Genomic DNA, 23759 nt, shown 5'->3' on the forward strand with positions numbered 1-23759 from the left:
AACTTACAGAGACAGATTATAAACCCTCCTTGTCTCTACAGTTAAGCACCTAGTATCGCTCTGCTGCATGCAGTTAGACGTTCGTTCTCTTGTTGCAAGGCTACTGCTGTATTAATCTTCATCCTCCGTATGAGAGCGACTGGTGGTAACTTCTACATTTTTCCTTAATCTATTTTCATATTCGCACGCTGCGTTCTACATACATTGACACTTCTTCATGTCGGAAGGAGGAGCCGGTAGGCTAGATATTATAACACGCTCAAACAAGAGATGCAAACAAAATCCCATTGCTCATGTACAAACTATTCTCTATCGGCCACAGAACGCTTTTAATAAAGTTTATAACGCTGCTGTAAACTGGCAGCTTGGAACCTGTCGGAACATTGAAGTCACACGTTTTTTGATATCCCATGAAATGAGATGCAGACAGTTGCGCATTGTGAATGCGATTGCTTTTTACTTTACTCAGAATCGAAATGGTCTGTAGACATCCTTTTCTTTGATGACTGCTTGCAGACGGTTGACCTGAATGTGACGATCATAAGCACTGGAGAGTACGTTCGAGTCAGCATTAAACGTATCACTGGTATCTGCTCTGTAGACTTAATTCAGTATCGTACGCTTGTTCGTCGCTGATTTTCAAAATGTCCAATATATTTTGATGTATCGGAGCTGCTTCAGTGCGCTATCAAGCGATCTTCACCGTCATTACATTCAAATTGTAGCAGCAGACAAATCTGTTTCATCTCACTATGGTGAATGCTAATAGCCTCTTTCGACGTGTGTCTCCACGCCGCTGTACGTGTAAGCATATTTGTTAGAATATTTAAGGCCGAGTGAAGTCAATTATTCATTTTACCTGCCAGGATAACTACGTGTATTAAGGCATCGCTTCCGAGACAGGGAGATCACTATTCGAGTCCGCTCGGCGGATTAACGACAAGGGTCAGTGAGACGGCCAGCCTGGATGTATGCGGTTTCCCACGTCCCACTAGCTGAATGCCAGGCCACTACCCAAGTCCCACCTCCTTTACACGATTTGCAGAAATTTAGAATAATTTCGCTCACTTTCACGTGAATAGAACCACCCACTGACTTTTTTCAAAATTTCTATCTTTGCAGATGGAAACCCTTTTGTAAAAAAGTTTACTTGTTGATTGTCTTGTGTCGTTGTCCGCACTAGGTCAACTTTTTTACATACTTATGTCTCCATATCTCACCCAATCTTAAACCTACAAAACCAAAATGTTACATGCATAATAATACAGTGCTAGCTTACACTTTACCCAGGTTATCAGCATCACTATAATCTCCACTTACCACCGTTTATAACTGTTAATTTATTACATCTAAGTTTTTGTTTCAGCAATGAAATACATGACTGTATCAATGAATCTTGAACTTCCAAAGTTGCATTAACAGCGTAAGATCTATCTTGTCTTATACTTTGCATTTAGTACATCCAAATTCTGACTGTCTCGCGATATACCTGTGTTATTGTGAGAAGCTCATTCACTTTCTGTTCAACATGCTTCAGTGTTGGTGAAGATGATGGTTTCCAGCCATCATACCAGTAATTACCAAACTTGTAAAGCTTCCGAGCTACTGTACCCTTTTTAAATCCTTCTGTGGACTATCAAGAGAAAGTAAGAAAGGAAAAAGAATGTCTCAAGAAATTTTTCATTCATTTATTGCCTATTTACTTACATTTCTAGCAAATATGAAATTAATTCAGTTAAACTGTATAGAAGAGAAAGAAACAGAAATGGAACTGTTTTATTAAAAAGCTGAACTACAGTTAGTAATAAATCGCAAATATAAGAACTTTTTTTTTCAGGGTTTCATGAGAAGACTGGCACTCCTTTCTGTCATCAAAACGTTGTTTAGTGTTGGGAGAGTAGGTACTGGGTGCCATTCGAAAACAGTTGTCCAAGAGTCTGTAAGTGAGTTGTTTATGAACTTTTTTTTATAAATTTCATAGTGGAGAAAGAAACTCCCTACAGATGTGTAGAACTGAACATTGTCCCAACCTGGACCAAAATTGAGTATTTTTATTTAGAAACAAAAGGTCATATATCTTCATAGATTGAAGAAATCGCTTTTAAAGATAAATCAGTTTGAAAATCAGTCAGTTCCAACTCCACTCCAGTACTGTCTTCTTGAAAATCAAACTGTTCCATGACACAAAGAGAAAACTCTTCAGAATCAGTCTCCATAAAATATGACTTGATGAACTCAGCAGCAATTCAAATTCTTCTGGAATCTTGGAAACGTTTCTTGAATTGATTTCTCAGATCTGCAAGAATTTCAATGTGTTATTTGTTGTTTTAAGCAGGCATTCAAGAGCTTCGCTTGTCAAGGATGTTTTTCAAACAGTCGAAGTGTTTGTGCTGGTCTTAGGTCTGATTCTTTCCCCAAAGTTCCAGCGTTTTTTACAATAAAGCAATAGCTGACGTTATTCCTTCAATATCTGTATCTTAGCTGCAGGTTAAGAGTACTTCACTATTCGATAATGCCTGCGAGGAAAGCAAAATCCTGCAGTTAAACCGAAACTTCTAGTTCACGGTAGGACTCTGATATTTATGAAAAAATCCTATTACGGCAGGAAGTAGGTCTTTAAAATGTTGTAAATCCACGCCGCTACTAAGCTGCACGAACTCCTGTATGAAGCAGTAGATGACCATACTGGAAATTTTGGTCACCAGTCAGTGTAGAATCAACAATGAAGCTGGCAGAGTAGTATTCTTAACTAACAATGACAGTTGCGAGGAAGAAACAAGCGTTTCTATTCGTTTGGACAGCCTTAGCTCAGTGGAACGATCCAGGTTATCCAACATGAGCGTTACTGCATTTCTACCAGAAACATCTCCACGAGCTACAAACAGCTCACGATCGTCAGTTTGATGACCACTGCATCATACCATTTTTCACTAAAATTATCTTTCAGATGCAAACTGATTTATTTGAATGAAGTTTCAGAATTTACTGCTTTGGAATTAGTGGTATCATCTGTATAGACCTGAACAATCAGTAGCAATTAAATCCTGAATCAGTGGCATTCATACCCAACACTCCAAGAACATGGAAAAGCAGTACAAGGATTTCACTGCAAAGCATACGTGGGCCGCCACAACTCTTCCATCATAAATTACATTCGATGAGAAGTTTAATAAACCGTGAGTAACAGCGTTTCTTTTTCACTACGATGACTATTTACTCAATTACACATACATCCTCTGTTTCATGTGTGTAATATATCTTCCTCAAAACTGCTTTGAAAAATTTAGTATTCAACTCAAATTGTTTCAGACACAGATCGTGTTGACCTGCAACACTCAGAAGTCTTATCATCTCCTCAAAAATTGTTACAGGACTAAATGTATCAACATAATCAATTTCACATAGTTATGTACACCGAGGAATGTTTTTGTATGTTATCCCTGGAAAGAAAATGACATGAAGATCTTTAATTCCAGTCTCCCGAGGTCAACTTTTTTACATACTTATGTCTCCATATCTCATCCAATCTTAAACCTACAAAACCAAAATGTTACATGCATAATAATACAGTGCTAGCTTACACTGTATCCATGTTATCCAATAATGTATTAAATATTTTAAGCTGGAGCATGTCGTATGTTATTGCTAGGACAAAACATTGAATTTTAAAAATCATTTTTGATACACAGCACAAGATACTGATAAATATGACTGCTTTATTCTTTTCACATGTTAATAATTAAAAGAGTAAAATTTATTTTGAGCTATTGTTTTGAATAGTGTAAACGATCGGTTTATCTACAATAAAAATTGCATATAATTCAGTATGTAAGGTAAAAACCAATTTTCACTTCATCATCAATTCCATTGCAATTAAAATTTTGTTGTGAAGAGGTCTCAGTATATTAATTATTAGGTTAATATTTCATTTCAACAGTAATTAAAATTTTTGTGTTCTGTTTTCAAAACAATAGTGAAAATACAGAGCATGAGGTTCAAGGCTTGTTAAATGAACTTTTCTTTAATTTGAACTTTGTTACAAGAGGTATGTCACCCTGAAATTGCCAAGGTCATCTTCACAAAGTTGGTGTTTTGCTTGCCATGAAAATCTTTATCTTTCATTGGTAGCCTACAATATTCGGCATAAATGTACACACTTCAGAGAAGTTGCTATCAGTTCTTGTTTCTATATCATGAACTTCCAAGAAGGTTGAATGCAGCATTTATTTTGATCTTTAGGGTTTTCAGAGAACCCCTTTAGTCAATAATTCATTTTCTTCTATCAGGAACTGAACATAGCATTTATTTTGAACGCTAGGTTTTTCAGACAAAATTTGTAGTCAATACTTTCTGCAAAAATACAGGACAATTGTTGATAAAGAGCTTCCATAGGCAAACTATAAAGTTCGTTTTCCACAATGGATACAGTAACAAGCATTGCAGTTTTACTGTAGAAGAATAACCAAGACTTATTATCAATTTCAGTTATTTGGTTGACTCATTTTTCCTTCTGTATATTGCAAGAGAATTAAAATTGAACATAGTTACTTTCTGATGCCTGATCTACCAATATACTATCTCGTAAAAGAATTTAGACTGAGAACAAGTCTGTGAGAGGGTGCTCCATTAACGGACACGAGAAAAATACATTTACATTCAGTCAGAAACGTTACAAGACGTGTGCTTGTGAAATGGTACGTATATTAACATACACGCAAGTTGGAAATGCCACTTTCTACACCTTCGCTTCGTCTTTCATTCATTGAAGTATGCATCTGGAAATTGCATCAATTTGCCTTTATCACCTGATTTAATTATGTATGATGTTTGATCTTGAATTCTTCTGACGCTCTTTGAACTTACTTTTATGGTCTATCCTTTTGTTCTAGGACATGCGAGTGTGATGATTTGTACCCACGCCACCTTAGTTCACAAAGTTACTGTACTATTTTGCTACTGAAAACATTCTGGCTGATGATTTTCAGTATTATGTTCTGAAGTTCCATTGCTTCTCAAGAATCGTTATAACTCGCCAAATATTAGGTTTTCCTTCTGCTCTTAAAAGTTAACTAAAATCAAGATAGCTATTTAAAAGGGTAAAATAACTGAATACATTTTTCAACAATCGAAGAGGACGACGATTTTTTTGTTTTTTGTTTTTTTTGTTTTTTTTTTTTTTTTGTTTTTGGAAGCTATGTTATTCCATTCAGTAGGTGCTATTTCCTTTGTAGAACATCCTGCAAAACGGGAAGAGAGTAACTGAAATACGCTGTGGGGAGTGTAAAGAAAATTAGATTTGGCATTTTCTTAAAGATTCATTGACTAATGTGTCATGTAGAAAACCGAAGAATTGTAAATCATGATAAACAAAACTGGTTTTAGGTCTCGAAAAACGGGTACAACAAAAAGTGTCTATTTATTTAATTGTTGTTGCTGCCTATAGACTTCCTGTCTATATTTATTCAGTGTGAAACACCTTAAACTGGAAAATATTATTGAAGCACAGTTTTTAAATAAAGGATTGTCGGTCAGGGGCTCGTATTGTTAGCCAATAAACTAAGTGTGATAATACAAAGTCTATGTTTTGTGCAAACATACACTTTCTTAAATGTAACAATGCTTTCTGACTTCAACAAAAGAAAAGTATGATAAGCTGGAATGTCAGTACTGTTTCTATTCATGATACTAGTGCAAATCGTTTACGAGATATCGTATTTTACAGATTTTCAACAACGACACACGTTTACACCATTCAGCCTGTGTAGTTGGTAGGTACGATGGTATGTTTGCTTACAGTGAGTTTGTATGCTCCTTGAGTGCACTGCGACTTGCTAGTCAGTTAGTGCGTGACAGTCCGAGCAGGAAGAATCGACATGCTCATGGTGTTTGGAGAGTGTAGGAAGAATGCAGTTCGTTCTTGTATGTTGTACGTGGTACTACATTTCAACAGACGCCAGACATCTCGGCACGGCAATTATTTATCAGCCTTTTCAAACAGTTACGTGAAAGTTATAGTGTAACATTTAGACAAAGTAGCAGAAAGAAACGGGTGACGACAGAAGAGTTGGAAGTAATGTTCTTGCTGACGTTGCAGTTGATTCGCACGTTACCTCCCGCACAATCGCACGAGGAAATGGCATGAGTCAGCCAAGTGTCCTACGCATTTTCCATTGACATAGGTTCTATCCCTATCACATTTCTCTCCATCAAGAGCTACGTGGAAACTCGTTTTAACTGCTGCATGTGAGCAGTAAGAGAGGATACTCAATATGTGTTCTGTATCTTGTTTAGTTATGAAGCGACATTTAACAATCATGGCCAGGTCAACTGCCGAAATAAACACTATTGCTCTGTTGACATTCCCCGTTGATTTCATCAAGTGGAACGTAAGCGTCCGTGGAGAGTAAACGTGTGGTGTGGGACAGTGAACAGTCAGGCCATTCGTCCATTTTTCAAAGAAGGAAAACTGAAGACGCACATTATCGTAGCCTCCCAACAGAGTATCTTCCACGGATGCTAGAAGACGACTTCTAATACCATCATGATAGATGTTCAGCCTATAGTGCTCGAAGTACTACAGCATTTCTTCGCGAATTTTTCCCAATTGATTGGGTTGGACGCAGAGGATCTGTACCTCGGCCTGCCCACTCTCCGGATTTGACACCTGTCTAAAAGGATATACCGACTATACCCTATGATATGCAACAATTTATTACTGCAGAATGCTCGGACATTTCCGGTGAAAGGCTAGCATGTATGCAGCTATCGTTCCACACCAGATTGGAAGCGTGTATTTCCTCTGCTGGTGGTCATTCTGAATACAACCTGTGATAGTCAATTGCCTCTTTACTGGTCAGAATCCACATAACTACGGTATGTAGTTGTGTTGTTCTTTATTGTATGGTACCAAAGATAATGTGCAAGTGCAAATGTCGATGTGGGAACGTTTCACAATACATATCTCGTAAACGACTCGGTCTAGAGTCCTCCAACAAACATGCTGACATTCGAATTTTTACAATCTCTTTATCGGCTAATAACAGAGGGAACTCCTGACTACCAGCCCATTCTGTGAAAACCGTACATCAGTAACACTTTCCATTTCCACAACGTTTGCGGTGCCAGTTTTCGGTGATTCACCTTGCATAGCAGATAAGTTTCCAACATTCTTTTAAACTGTGACATATCGTAATTGATCACAAAGGTACTCTTCAACATGGTAATAATTACGATATAATAGTAATAATAAAGTAAGTAATTGAAAAATATTATGTATTACCAGCATAGTACTTGAGAATATGTACATGGAGTTTCAGTGTCCTGGCATCGTATGTCTCTGGGTGATAGATCACATTTTCGTGAGCAACTTTGCCAGAGACAAAATGTTTGTTAACTATGATGCTAGGCATAATTTACTGAATTCACCTGCCCTCGCACGAGGAGATTGTAGAGAACGCAAACTGCATGATACCACCCCAGAGCGCCTAAGACCTGCCCTCTCCTAGGGGCGTATCCCAATATAAAAGACGCCTGACATCGCTGGAAAGCGCCAGCGAAAAACTGGTCTCCAAGAAAAATTGAATACATTCGCGAAAAGAATTGGCTAATCCTCAAAATGTAACAGTTTACATATAAGTGTTGCTTAAATGTGATGTAGGGGTGTCCGCGGCTCGTGGTCTTGCGGTAGCGGTCTCGCTTCTCGCGCGCGGGGTCCCGGGTACGAGTCCCGGCGGGGTCATGGATTTTCTCTGCCTCGAGATGACTGGGTGTTGTGTGTCTTTCATCATCATTCCATCCACATTCACTAGCAAGTCACCGTAGTGGGGTTAAAGAACTTGTGAAGCGGCGGCCGAACCGCCCCGCGAGGGGTACCAATGCCGTACGCTCATTACTATTATCATTTAGGGGTGAGATCAACGTCAATATTTATAGTTCCCGTACCCAGTCACAGATGGGAGTATTAAGCTTTTACATTTGAGGGTTATCCTATTTTTCTTCGCATGTCTTCAATTTTTCCCGGATATGATCTCTCACCTCTAGACGTTTCATGAAAAAGACTTTGAAGTACCCTATACCACACCAGGCGTCTCTTCTAAGCATAGTAAGGAGTATATTCTCTGGTGTTTAAAACATATTTACTATTTTGTTTTTGCAATGTGTAGCTGAAGCCACTCGAACAAATGCTCCTCGTCACGTCTTTCATATAACTCCCAGTGTCGACGGAAAGCGTAGAATTGTTTCCAGTTGGAAACGAAATTGTTTTTAAAGCGGAATTTTACGTGCCCATTCCTTGCAGCGGTCTCATATTAGTGAAGAGACAACTCCCTTTATTACTGTGTATTAAATGGGATACTAATACGTGAAGAGTAACCAGTTCTCGGCAGCGACAGCAGGGGCGACTTCTTCCTCCATTCTGTAGCTCTGTTGGAGTACTGGTTACTCTCCGTATTTTACTGTTCTGTTAATATGTATCGCTAAAAACGAATATAGCAGGAGACTAATTTGGGGGCGCTCTATCGAATGAGTACATGAAGATCTGCTTTGAAAATCATTTGGTTTGTGACGGGAAATAAATCGACACTTTCCGTCGAGACTGGGCGTCGTATGAAACACGTGGTGCGTAGTATTGGTTTGGGCCGATCCCATCTCCACGTGGCAAAAACTAAACCGCAAAAGTTTAAAATTTTTGCCGATACACCAGTGAAACTGTGCCAGGTGGCGCTTAGGAAAGACACACGTTATTTCCTACAAACTAAATCTGTTCATTTTTTCTGTAAGACGAATAATTTACACCCAGCCAACGAGGGAACATGAAAATCTTCTGAGTGGTATTTCAAGGCGTCACCGGCTGCATAAAACCCAGCGGGAGGGGCAGTTTTATCATCCCATCTGTTTATTGGCTAACAATACGGACCCTGACTACCAATCAGTTCTGCGAGAACCGCATCTCAATAGCGTTTTCCATTTGCTCTATGTTTCTACCTCACCCAGCGGAAGGAGCAGCTGAAGTATGTGGCTTTATGCAGCCTGCGACGCCTTCAAGTACCACTCAGAAGACATTCATATTCTCTCGCCCGCTATGTTTACTATGAAGTAAAATGAATGCAGTTGAATTTTGTACTGAGGTATGTCTTTACTGCAGGCCACGGTTTTCGAGTTATTCAAGAAAAGCACATTTCAGGGTCACTTCTGAACTTGAGAACATTTAACATTCCAGCGCGTCAGCAATCGTGAATAATTTAATGATTATAAAGAATCCGCCTCGATTGCAAATAAAAACCAGATGTTGACCTAGATTTCGGTGCGGATAACTACGCATTCTTCGGGACACACTAAAACTACAGACTGCCTAAAGAGGTATGGTCCAACATTAATACAGAACGCCCAAAAAGGCAAAAAACTCGCATAAAATGTAAAATGAACGGTACGTGTGTACAATGTCAATAGCAGTACTTAGCTCCAATGTCAGAAACGTGCTTCCTCAACCCAGCCAACATTTGGTGGGCCGCGGGCTCTCTTTAGGCAGTCTGTAGTTTTAGTGTGTCCGAAGAAGGCGTGGTTATCCGCGTCGAAACCTAGGTCAACGTCCGGTTTCTATTTGCAATCGAGGCGGACTCTTTATAATCATTCACTTCTGAACATTTTTATTGAATAATTCCAGAACTACGACCTCTAGCTAAAACGCATACCAGAACAAAATTTAATTACATAAAGTTTGCTACAGAAAAACCCTGTTCATTTTTTCTGTAGGTCTAATAGTTCGCGCGTAGCGAGCAAGTGAATATGAAAATCTTGCGACGTGGTATTTGAAGGCGTTGCTGGTTGCGTAACACCCACAGATGGGGCAACTGAATGTATTCGTGTGTGTAGTCTGGATTCGCATCAGAAGCTGTTACCGTTCTACCTTTATTGTAGCAATTAGCGTCACCACTTCTTGTGTTACGAAAAGCATTAGGATTGTTCACGCCACTGCATTAAATGTATGTGTTACACATTTACGTGTTATACACCTGCATCCGGCACGGAGCTCCTCCTCAACAGAATGGAAGGTCATATCACAGCCTGTTGAGATAAACGTCAGCTAAATCAACAATAACAGTGTTCAACCCGTATGCACTACCGAGACTGGCTGCAGCGACACGTCTGAAAACACAACTTCGCGATACAGATCGGCAGAATAGTGTTTCGTGTCCGGCAGTGCCTTGCTCGCCGCCTCTTATTCGATCTGCTGGCAATGTGCTTCTGCGGGGAGCCCTGGCGATAGCAGCGCCAGCACAAATCAACGGCGATGAAGTGCGGGCAGCGACCAGACACATCGTTAGCCGCGGCGCTGATCTCCGCTCCGCTCTGCCGTTACGCGATCACACGCGCCATTCGCTCGGCCGGCGTGGTAATTGCCAAGCGGAGGAGGCCGCCAGTATCTTACCGCGGCGCGCCCGATTTATTGCCTTTATAGATCACTATTTTGTTTCGTTCTTTACCGGAATCCCGTCTCTCTGACCCTCCGCAGCCTGCCGTTTCATAACTCGATAAGTCCGGAGTGCGAAGAAATTTATCTGTAGCGCGCCGCGGCCACACTAGCGCATGCTCCAGATATATATGAGTTCCAATCCATCTTCTGGACATAAACTGCCAATAAATTGCCGGCGCTTTCAGAATTATGGGGAACTTTCCAAGTCATATAATTTCCCCGGGACCATTCCTTCGCGGGGGCTTATTCACCAGGATTAATGGAGAAATGTTCAACTTTACGGTCGGCCCGTGTCTATAGATTTTTCACGACCTCCCGGCCCCCGGCCCGCCGGTGAATAATTGCCGCGAGAGAGAGAGAGAGAGAGAGAGAGATTCGCGCCCCCACCGCCGGCAGTCTTGCGGAAGGCTCGGCGGGGCTGTTACGACCCCGTTCGTCCGACCGCCGCGCCTCCCCTCAGTATATCAGCCGGCCGGTAGCCGCCGTCTTCCACGTGGCTTCCTCGCGGTCCGCCCTTGGGATGCCCCAGACGGTATCTGCTATTCCTTATCAGACCGCGCTGAATACAAATCCTACCCTTTAGCCACCATTGCCCCAATAATACACCCAGCAAACCATGAGAAATATGGCTCAGCTCCAGAACAAAGTGACATACACTGCCGGGAAAAAATATATATATATATATATATATATATATATATATATATATATATATATATTACACCCTTTTAGAGGTTTCCCGTTCACTCCAGATTTGTTGTTGTAACAGTTGTGTGGATTACATGAAATATTATATTCACAGATCAGATGCACGAGCAGTTCTGAAGTACCAGGTTTCAACCATTGGCGCAACGCCCATTTTCGTATGTGGTGTAGCATCTACAGGCACCAATGCAGGAGCTGACTTTAGCATGCAGTCGATCGAACAGATGGCAGATACTGTCCTAGGGTACATTACGCCACGCCTGCTCAGCATCTTTACGTAGTTCTGTGACAAGTCGCACAAGTCACTTCTTGTCCCATCATATCACACTCATGCTCGACTGAAGACAATTCAGGTGATTGTGCTGATCAGGGAAGTTGCTGCATGTCTTGCAGACTACGTAGGGTTTCAAGGGTAGGGTGTAAACGATTATTAGCCTATTGGAACAACACATCACCTTTATGTTGTAAGTACGGGAAAAATAACAAAATACGGGTGTACGAACATTCTGAACCGTAGAAAAACATCAGAGTTGTATCAGAGCTGTAATGTATCACCACAACACCTGGGGTGGGGCCAGTTTGTCTGGAACGAATGCACTATATGAGACAGTACTCTCGCGGTCTACACCGGACGCGCAAATTACCGTTACTTACGTGCGCGCGGAATCTGCTTTCATTCATGAAGATTACAGCACTACATTCCATCTTCGAGGTGATTCTCTGATGACGCCATTCGAGCAATGCACGTAGATTCTGTGGCGTGAGAGGAAGACGGGCTGGAAGTATGGGTGCCTGTAGTCCCACCGATAAGAACAGGTTCACAACAGTTCCTGTTGATACATCTAGGCTCACAGGCCCTCCCATGTTTCCTGCCATTACAACACTTTGATCGTGTGCTGCTTGGATGTTCAGAACCTTCTCTACAGGTATGAGACTGTTCACAAGACAATTGATACCAGCATCGTTTGCACATCTGACACAGCACGTCAACTTATATGGCAGTTCACAGAAATAATCATTTCGCCACTCGAACAGACACAATTTGGCCGCTTTCCAAGTCTCTCAGTTGGCTGCAGGAAGCAGGACTGTGTCTCTGTGACATGGTTGCCTGCTTGCTTCACACATTCGAACCACACTGAGCCTTCTGGCTGTGTACATTTCCTATTAAAGGGTGGACACAGATCGCGCTCTGCTAGATATGCTACTACGCTATCTGTTGGCGGATGACGATCAAACCATTATCAGTACATCCACTATCCCCAGGGTAGCATACGCTGTCATCCGATCGACGTCGTTTAAGCAGGTTTACCAGATTTTTTCCCGTCATTGTTTTGCTTAAGGCTGCAGCCTTTCGTAGTCGTAGTCAGTCAAGATGAAATCTTTTACTTTGTTCGGCAACGTCATTTTCGTCTTTAAATATCTTCTTCACTTCTATGCTGGGATCGCCTTCAGCATAGTGTTTAGGTAACTGGGGATGCCATATGATTACGATGAAGATCCCAGCAGAGGGGACGAATCGTTGATTTGTGGAGGACATATATCAAGAGTAATTTTACGCGATCTAAAAATTTACAAGAATTCATAAATGTGATTTATATTTACGTATACTTTGAGTGAGACAACTTTCTGACTGATCTTCCACACAGTCAAGTTCATTTCGAACGGGCGGTGGATAGGAAGGGCAGTTGGCAGCCATAACGCAAGGCCTGCTATATAACTCCGCCCCACAGCCCCCGAAGTTTCCAACGCTGCCGACCGACCAACTTGTCACCCTCTGCCTATGGCGTCATCGGTTCCATTAAGGAGGGTATGGGATTAATTCTCCCGACATTTGTCCGTTTTCGTTACCTGGAGCCGCCACTCCACGTCCAAACAGCTCCTCAATTCGCCTCACGAAGCGGAGTGCACCCTGTACCAGCTCTGCCATCCAGGGAAAGTCAATGGTAGTGCCGGAAAGTCAACCCTGATCGTCCGCATGGAATGAGGCGCGCTGACCACTCAGGTACAAGAGGTGGTACTACACAAAATGCTGACCTGTTGCGAAGTATAAAGGCTGTTCTTCTACTATTTTTTCTCTTGTCTGCCGTATTTACTGTTTTTTTTTCTCCTTGTCGATTTCTAAGCAGTTACAGCTTCAACTACAGGCACCTTAGCACTTTATGTTATGTACCATCGTACATCCAGTTACTGTACCCTAGCATCCTCTGATACGGTAACTATAAGACTAAGGATAATGAAGAAGTAGATGTACCTACTTCTAAATCGAAAGCAAATAAATAAAAAGCAATACACCCAGTTGAGTGGAGATAAAACAGTAAGAAAACAGTCTTCAGTATCGATACGTAAACAGTAACCAACCCACATCTCCCGTTTCCAGCGCAATGCAAGCAATAAGATAATAAACATCCTGAGAAAGGAATACTTGTTGAGACATGGGACGTTGTGTCGTATGACAGTCATTTGATAACATTCGTATGACGGACTTCTGATGACATTAAAGGTGTGCCCAATGCGGTTACAACTCGTTCTTGCGCTTGCTTCAGCCATCATTCTCAAGGAATCACCGATTCGTTTGAACAAACCTGGATGCCTTTGGATTTGGGCATTAAATGTCCTAAACGGAAGGGATTGAGGACGAATGAATGGGAAAGCCAAGCTACCGGACATCCTCAAACAAGTCATAAAATGTTTGGGTTAGGATTTGTTGTATGAAGCTTAGTAAATCCTTCATGAACCACACCTATTGTGTTTCTGCAAGGTTACAGTTCTCTAGTAACAAGGGTTAATTAGACTCCCAGAAACTCTTGACAACCATCAGTTGCAGATTTGTCCAGTAAAGTGTACTGCAATATAATTTTGAACATCTTTGAGATAAATTAGAGAATTAGTTGTGTTATATTTGAAATCACGAATAAATTCAGGAATTATTACTCTAATGAGTACTTGCATTAGTGGTTGCTGTATGTTGGAGAGGGAGACGAAGTAGAGGACAGAGAGAGAAAGAGAGAGATAGAGGGAGAGATAGAGAGAGAGAGGGGGGAGGGAGGGAGGGAGAGAGAGAGAGAGAGAGAGAGAGAGAGAGAGAGAGAGAGAGAGAGAGAGAGAGAAAATAACTCGACATTCAGTGTTGGACTATTTCATCCAGTACCGTTCAAAACAACTTCCTCTCTGTGGATACAAAAGCCGCCACTATACAGTGGTAACTCTGTTTACCGCACGTCACAAGGCACAGGGAGTAGTGTGGGATCGAGTACACCCCCACTGGACTCTCAAAGCAAGAACATATGTCGCCTGGACTGTCGCTGAACAGATTTGTACGTGCAGATGTCCGGGTATGAGGGGACCTGCACACAGTTTGCATGTGGCAGTACAAGCCATTTATTCTTACATAGAACTAAGTGAGGCCTTTTACATGTCTGTCATCGTCTCTCTCTGGTGAACGATACAGAACGTATTTATTTTTATTTTTCATTTATTTATTTTTATTTCATCTAGACCTGCCCTTCCGAAATTCTGTATCACGTAGTTTAGCGCACAAACTAACTGTACTACTACCCATTATTGTTCAAATTACAGTCATGAAGTTACTATATATAAAAATGTTTAACATAAAACAATCAGTAAAAGAAATAAAATGACATTGGTATAAACACACTAAAAATTGAGGGCAAGAAACTGAATTTCGTGTATCTACTTTTAGCTTCTTTTTGCTACTCTGCGCATGTTGAAGGATTCGTGTTCCATCCGACGTCGAGCCTTGCCAGTTCCCTGTAGTGCATCATAAGCTAAGCATCTACATTTAACCTCTGTTAGGTGTGGCGCTGCTCGAGTCAAATATATTCTATGCAGGTACCCCATGTTCCAGTTCTAATAATCACTTCTGCAAACTACTTATAAAATATTGGAAAAAATTAATTGTGATATTTAACTGTAGACTCATAATATAACTGGTCAGAGGTCCAACTAGGGAGTTGCAGGGCGCAATGTTCGAAATTGGTAGTACGGTTGTGTTCACAGACAACCATTGCTCTGGGTTGTTTAGGTCAAAGAAATCTCCTGAAATACAATAATCACGCATTTCTGAGTACAATTTCAAAATTTCCAAGAAATATTGCCAACAGAGACAAAGACTAAGGGCGAGATGAGTCATGTCTCGACTTGATTTAAAATGTTGGAGCTGTAATCTTTGCATTATGTCAGGGAACACACTGCGAACTCACCAAGCTTTGTAGCTATGTTGTGCTCACTTAGCATCTCGTTTGTTCCCGAAAGATTTAGGTGGTATTTGTCCGTGATTCTGCAAATTGGCATTTCATAGACTTTGTTCAGCTCTTGGCACCATCTACAGAGTAACTTAAATATCTCACAGTTATATCAACTTAGCATACACTGGGAATCACAAACAAGGCCGTCAGACAGTATTGTTCTGAGTGCGGTTCTGGTCAATCATGACAATTCATTTGTTCGCGTGCAGCATCCGCATGTGACCTCTCCATTAATAAGATAACGCGTTACCCCACCAGCAGTGAACAGTGTTGATATGACTTGAATGGCTTGGAAGAACATTCCATCGATATGAGGTTCCGTTTGTAGCTCTTAGTACTTTTGAGTTGATATCAAACGACACCAAGTGACAAGTGAGCACTTTGGTCCCAACTAAGGCCGCTCTTTTACACTACCATAAGATATGTATATGTCACTAATACAACTGCTTCTGGATGCCAAAACAATAAGCATGTTGATAAATTGGGATTACCCAGTAAAATAGCAACAAAAATGTTGATAAATTTATGATTACTCTCTTTTCGTGTAATCTTAGTTCACAGCTTGTATTTACTAGCATCTTGCTCTGTGAGTGGTACACAAATTCCTTTCTCTGTGGGTTCTTATACTCAAATGCAAATACATATACAGTCAGAATGAATTTACGATGGACGGTAACATGCAGAATTATAAAAGTGAAACCAATTTTTATCTAGAATATGCATTTCTATCATGGATTCAGAATCGGTATTTATATTCTGGAACTGAAGTCCATAGCTAGCTGCCAGTTTACATCGATAACGAATTGAAATTAACCAAATTAAAAATAATACAAAGTAACTACTCCTTTTACAGTTTATCAGAATATTTCGATTCTGGGAAGTAAACGCCGTTTGTAATAAACTTACATTGACATTCCCAGCATAGAGAGAGCTAGTATTAGGAGCTTCAATTAATTCACGCTGTTGGCGAAGAGCGGGCTGTAGAGGAGCATAGAGGAAGGCAACCTATTAAACAGTAGTGACATTACGATTTCAGATCTGTGTGTGACTTTCGAGTGGAGTGGAAAGAACGTACATATTTATAGCCTAGACTATGTCGGGTTTTATAAGTACAAAACAGCATTTACAGGAAGTGTTACTCTTCTGCTTTCATTTCAAAATATGAGCTGCGGAAAGTCTTCGTTTGTTAACTGAAGCGTATGGAGAACATGCTCTGTCGAAAAAACGTGCAGAGATTGATTTCGAAGATTCCAAGACCTCGATGCTTGAGGTGAGTGACGAAATGTTTACCATGAACCGCAGCAGCCGGATCAAACGGTGAATGCTGAACGTTACTAAGCACAATTACCCAGACAATCTGAAACGCCCACAATATGCTCAGAGAAATGAAAAAGTCGTTCTCCTTCGTAATAACGGCAAACCATATGTTGCAAATAGAAGAAAGGAAACCATGGGACTTTTATGTAATGTTTTACCCCATCCTCCACATTCACGAGACATCGTTTCTTCCGATTTGCATTTCTTTCGATCCATGCAGCATGGCCTTTGTGAACAACACGTAATATGGCTGTTGATATACTTTTCGGGATGTGAGGTCGTGGTCCAAGAACTTTTCTGCTCCTTACGTTTCGTCCAGGACTGCGCTGGACCTCCTCAGGAGCAGAAAAGTTCTTGGACCACGACCTCACATCCCGAAAAGTATATCAACAGCCATGTCATCCGGTCGTGAAAGCCTTCATTCTACAACACGTAATATTTTTTAACGATCTCTAAAACTGGCTCCATATGTGGGTCACCTCAAAGGAACCTGAATTTCTTTATCGTGGATTCCATTTGTTACCAGAAAGCTGGTACAAATAGTAGCTGACGAAGGACATTACATTGGATAAATAACACTATGCAACATGATTCCTGATATTTTCGTAATTATCGCTGTCCCTGAAGTACTGATTTGCTCTGATTTCAGATATGTGAAAATTTTTTACTGTCACGTACAGTTTCTTCACAAATCAAGCAATCTCATTTTTCATTTAATCCCCAGTCTCACAGAGAGAAGTTTCATTACAAGTAGGGGACATTTTTTTCGGGAAGATGGAGAGTTGGTCACACTTTTCCCACCCATCTGGCAGATAGATAGGAAACTTTAAATCATTGTTGATATGCTAGTGTTGTGAGGCTGTGTATGTGTTGTTAATTGTAGTTTTGTAATATCTTAGAAATCAGTTTTCTCAAGTGTTTGAACAACCGGAACATACACCGGTTTGTTTGTTGTAGGCACCTAATAGGTAAACAAAGGCAGGACATTAATAGTTTCGTAAAAAATGTCTACTAACATACTTTGATATAGAGCTTGTTGCTGAAGAAGAAAGTTGGGCCGTGGATAAGGCATGCCATACATGTATTGATGAATTGAGACTGTGGAAAAATGGGAAGAGGAAATCAATATGTTCTGCAATTCCCGTTAGTGTGACTGTAATTTCTGTGTGCATAAGATTGAAGGTCATAACATAGAAAGTAAGATACAAATATCTTAACATTTCTTCGGCCGAACAACTAGTTAAATACAGTGAATGTCTCCCTATTCCAATTCTATCTATCACTGCTGAAGATTTGCAGGCCGAGAACAGCTCAGGAAATGAATGCGATGATGGTGATGATTACAAGGAGGACGAAAATACTAAACCAGAATTATTCAGGCAAAATGAACTAAATGATTTAACATGTGACTGGAAGCTGCCAGAGTGCGCCGCCGAATTGCTTGGGTTAAGACTGAAAGTGAAACATCAGCTACCCAGAGTATCCCTCTTGTGGCACGTGAACAGAGAAAAGGAATAAAGAAAATTCTGTAAAGAAGATAATAATATGGTTTTTTTTCTTCTGATATTGAGAGTTTATTGGATTTCTTTAGCGTCATTTTTTATCGAAGGCAGTGGAGATGCTTGATAGATATGTCAAAAAGTAGCCTCAAAGGTGTACTTGAACATCACGGAAATCTGTTTGGCTCAATACCCGTCGTTCTTCCAGTATACCACAAGGAGACGTATAAAAACCTCAAACCTCTGTTGAAATACGTGAGCTACGAATAACATTCGTGCACAATCGTGAGGATCTGAAGGTAGTTGGCATTTTATTTGATCAATAATCCTGTTACACAAAAATGCCATGTTTCATTTGTGAGTCGAATAGCCGAGTCAAAGACAAGCATTGGAAGGTAAAAATCTTGCCCAAAAGAAAAAAACCAACAACCCTGGTTTACAGAATAGGAATGTAATAAATGAAACAGTTGAGCCAAGCAAGATACTATTACCTCCTCTCCATATCAAGCTTGGATTGGGGAACAGTTCACTACGAAAGCTCTGGTTCCTGTGCTTGGAAACAAGAACTCCAGAAGTTATGAGAAACTTAAAGAAGGGATTTTTATGGGGCCACAGATCAGAAAGTTAATGAAAGATCATTTTATTGAAAGTACAATGAATCCAGTGGAAGAAAGGGCTTGGGTTTCGTTTAAAGATGTGATGGCCAATTTCTTGGGCAACAACGAACATCCAAATTATAAAATCATAATTAAAACATTGTTGCAGAATTTCATGAAATTAGGATGTAATGTAAGTGTGAAACTGCATTTTTTACATTCGCATTTGACTTTTTACCTGGCAAACTTAGCGATGTCAGTGAAGAACAAGGAGAACTGTTCTACCAGGACACCAAGGAGATGGAAAAGACATACCAGGGAAGGTGGAATGTAAACATGATGGCTGACTATTGTTTTATGCAAAAGATTGATGGCATGGCAAAGGGAGGGAGACAAGGAAATAAGTTTCGCCCCTCGTCAGATAGAACATGTGGTAGGAAATTCAGCAAAGGGAAATCAAAATATCGTACATGTGTTGTGTTTTTGTAATAATTATTAACATTTTAAGTGAATATGTCCGAGCGAGGACTCGAACCTCCGTCGGTAGGGGAGCCGCGCGAACCGCGACGAGACGCCCCTAGACCGCGTGGCTCCCGGCGCGGCAAAGAATATATTTTTAATGCAATTAAGAAATACAGAAACACTAAAATAAGGTTTGAAATCACAGAGAAAAATCCTTTAAAATCAACTTACAGTCATAAAGCATCGTTTCAAAAGTTTTAAAATGCAGCAAATTGTCATCTTACACATGTAAGTATACAAATATCCTGGAGCCAAGCACCATGTACCAGTTGCAGGCTTCTAGGGACAATAAAAACCTAATTTCCAACGAACTTTAAGCATTATCCAACGAACTTTAAGCATTATTTAGATTTTTTTCTAAACTGTTTTCTCGCTTACATATTTACCGTGAAATATTTCACACACTAACTCATTTGAAATAAGACTTTTGAAAATCTTTCGTACATGGGACATCGATTCTTTAAAGAATTGCACCTCCACCGGTACAGTTCTATTAAACTAAACATGTGCTTTCTGCCAGAAAAACAGAGAGAATTAATTGAAGCGCCCAACAATTTTCTGTGTAAATTATATTGTTATGTGGCAGATTTTCGGAATAGTCACGTTACAAATCTAAGTTCATATAAATTCGTAGTAGAGGCCCACCCTTGACCTGAATAATTAATTAAAACCAGAGAAATGATCTGATATTAAGTATTCGAGTTACTGTCAGTTTCTGTAGTAACCTAAAGAGGTTTTCATGCTGGCTGAAAATAAATGAATGTTTTGGAAGAACACTGAGTGACATGGGCGCAGAGCCGAGTGCCGGAACACTCAAAGACCATGCCCAATACTTTTTAGATAGCCAGCGATGAGGCAATCACTGCCATGGCCCAGCCCATTACACACGTTTGTGAAGCCTCGCGGCACCACCACGCAAATGCGCAACATTTTGTACATCCTGTAGCGACCACCCATAGAAATGTTTTTACGAAGTGATGTGAGGAGGAATTTTTATCGAAAGGCACTATTGTCAGCCGAATGTAGAAAGTACACTTCAGGGACAGACATTGGAGATCACTGAGGCCCAAGCTAGGCCTCTTAAAGTTATGAGCCTCTGCCGAATTTGTAGCTCTTCCAAAAGAGTCTGCTTAGGGGTACTTGACCTCCTGACATTGATTGATATAAAATTTTTCTGGAGTGACGGAGAAGCGCAACTGTGCCCGAGGGAAGCTGCCTCATTGGCTGAGGAGAGAGAAGGGAAAAGCGAGGAGTAACTTTTTTCAGAGGGGAATGGTAGAAACGAAAGCATTGGTTAATCAAGTAAAACATAGTCCAGAGGAGGGAAGCCGTGCTCTCTGAGGAGCATTCTGATGGCGCTTGGAAGATTCAGAGACAGGCGAATCAAACTGAGCATGCACTGAAAAACGAAGCAAAGCGAAGTTCCGTTGTCAGGCTTCCCGAACAGGAATCACTGTACTTCGCTTCTTCTTCTACTTGCTTCTTGTTAGTCAGCTTCAGATCTTGCTCATCTTGCCTCTCACCTTTTATCACTGCTGTCGACCCACCATCTTCATCAGCTTCAGACAACACATGATCTTACGCGTTTGTGGGACTTACAAAATTTTAGGACCATCGAACACTTAGCTGCAATAGAGGGCCAACGATGCTGCTTCTGATTGAGGTCAAAATACTTCAGTCACTGACAGCGACACTAGAACGAAACCGAGGCGCCACTGCATGAGAAGTAGGGAATTTCAAGTCAACTTACAATGTTACAATCTCCGAGCCTCATTCTGAAGATATTTCCGGTGAAGCCATGAACAATTTTCTTCCAAAATACACAACCGATGTGACATATCACTTTCAATAGTTCTACATACACTCCTGGAAATTGAAATAAGAACACTGTGAATTCATTGTCCCAGGAAGGGGAAACTTTATTGACACATTCCTGGGGTCAGATACATCACATGATCACACTGACAGAACCACAGGCACATACACACAGGCAACAGAGCATTCACAATGTCGGCACTAGTACAGTGTATATCCACCTTTCGCAGCAATGCAGGCTGCTATTCTCCCATGGAGACGATCGTAGAGATGCTGGATGTAGTCCTGTGGAACGGCTTGCCATGCCATTTCCACCTGGCGCCTCAGTTGGACCAGCGTTCGTGCTGGACGTGCAGACCGCGTGAGACGACGCGTCATCCAGTACCAAACATGCTCAATGGGGGACAGATCCGGAGATCTTGCTGGCCAGGGTAATTGACTTACACCTTGTAGAGCACGTTGGGTGGCACGGGATACATGCGGACGTGCATCGTCCTGTTGGAACAGCAAGTTCCCTTGCCGGTCTAGGAATGGTAGAACGATGGGTTCGATGGCGGTTTGGATGTACCGTGCACTATTCAGTGTCCCCTCGACGATCACCAGAGGTGTACGGCCAGTGTAGGAGATCGCTCCCCACACCATGATGCCGGGTGTTGGCCCTGTGTGCCTCGGTCGTATGCAGTCCTGATTGTGGCGCTCACCTGCACGGCGCCAAACACGCATACGACCATCATTGGCACCAAGGCAGAAGCGACTCTCATCGCTGAAGACGACACGTCTCCATTCGTCCCTCCATTCACGCCTGTTGCGAGACCACTGGAGGCGGGCTGCACGATGTTGGGGCGTGAGCGGAAGACAGCCTAACGGTGTGCGGGACCGTAGCCCAGCTTCATGGAGACGGTTGCGAATGGTCCTCGCCGATACCCCAGGAGCAACAGTGTCCCTAATTTGCTGGGAAGTGGCGGTGCGGTCCCCTACGGCTCTGCGTAGGATCCTATGGGCGTGCATCCGTGCGTCGCTGCGGTCCGGTCCCTGGTCGACGGGCATGTGCACCTTCCGCCGAACACTGGCGACAACATCGATGTACTGTGAAGACCTCACGCCCCACGTGCTGAGCAATTCGGCGGTACGTCCATCCGGCCTCCCGCATGCCCACTATACGCCCTCGCTCAAAGTCCGTCAACTGCACATACGGTTCACGTCCACGCTGTCGCGGCATGCTACCAGTGTTAAAGACTGCGATGGAGCTCCGTATGCCACGGCAAACTGGCTGACACTGACGGCGGCGGTGCACAAATGCTGCGCAGCTAGCGCCATTCGACGGCCAACACCGCGGTTCCTGGTGTGTCCGCTGTGCCGTGCGTGTGATCATTGCTTGTACAGCCCTCTCGCAGTGTCCGGAGCAAGTATGGTGGGTCTGACACACCGGTGTCAATGCGTTCTTTTTTCCATTTCCAGGAGTGTATTACATACAGAAGTACGTTTAATAGTTCTACATATTACGTACAGTAGTTCCATTCTATGCTAACGAAAGTCACTACAGTCACTCGGTACTCGGGTGATTTATCCTCTTGTTTCGCCCTGACACGTAGGTTGCCATTTCTATATGTTTATTATGAAGCTGCCAAAACTTCCCATTATTGTTTATGAATAACTAATTATCAGTAAGAGTATTTGAATATCTTTTTGCCTTAATTTATGATTGTGTAATTTTTGATACGCAAATAATCCATGTAGTTTGAGTATCTTTAGCAGTTAGCATTTTTAACGACCTTTCCCCAACAAGATAAATTACAATGTAAGTTCTTTATTTGATGTATCAGAAAAATCAGCAGGTCAATACTTTAAGAGCAGAAACGGTGACGTTTTTACAAAGTAGCTACATCTCTACTAATGTGGAAAATGAAAACTCAGTCAAGAAATAATTCAAATGATTATTACTATGACTAGATAAGGGGCATTCAAATGGAAATGAGACATACAAAATGTAGCCGCTATAAACGTTAATACTTTTATCCTACTGTGAGATAAGACTGCCAATGCTATCATAGAAAAATGTTTATGGTGCCTACTGAGCCATCGACCTCTTCGCTCAAGGAAATCAACGACCACTAATGTCTTTCTTCATGGCTCCAGAAATCTAGAAATGGTACGATGTGGATAAATCGTGACGATATGGGGGATAAAAAGGTTTCTCAGTATAGTCGAAGCAGCTTTGGTGACGTGCGGGCGGGTATTGTCCTGCAGCAATATGATAACGTCGGTCAATGTTCCTGGGCGTGTGGGCTTGATGGCGCACTTGAGTCGTGTTTCGCTGGGAAGCCCTTACACTTTCTCCATACTCATACGATTTCCATATTTTCAGAGCCCTGAAGAAGGACATTTATGGCCGTTTATTTGCTAGGTACGGACAGATGGCACGTTTTGTAAAATAATGGCACCGTAGGCATTGACCTGCTTGAGTCACAGTGGGTCACAAGTACTGAAAGTAACGGCGTTTACTTTTGAAACAGTAGACAGTTTACTTAGTTTTTTCTGTCTGTCCGCTTTTCATTTGACTGTCCCTTTG

This window comes from Schistocerca gregaria, chromosome 4 (genome assembly GCF_023897955.1).
Source record: "Schistocerca gregaria isolate iqSchGreg1 chromosome 4, iqSchGreg1.2, whole genome shotgun sequence".
In the NCBI taxonomy this organism is placed as follows: Eukaryota; Metazoa; Arthropoda; class Insecta; order Orthoptera; family Acrididae; genus Schistocerca; species Schistocerca gregaria.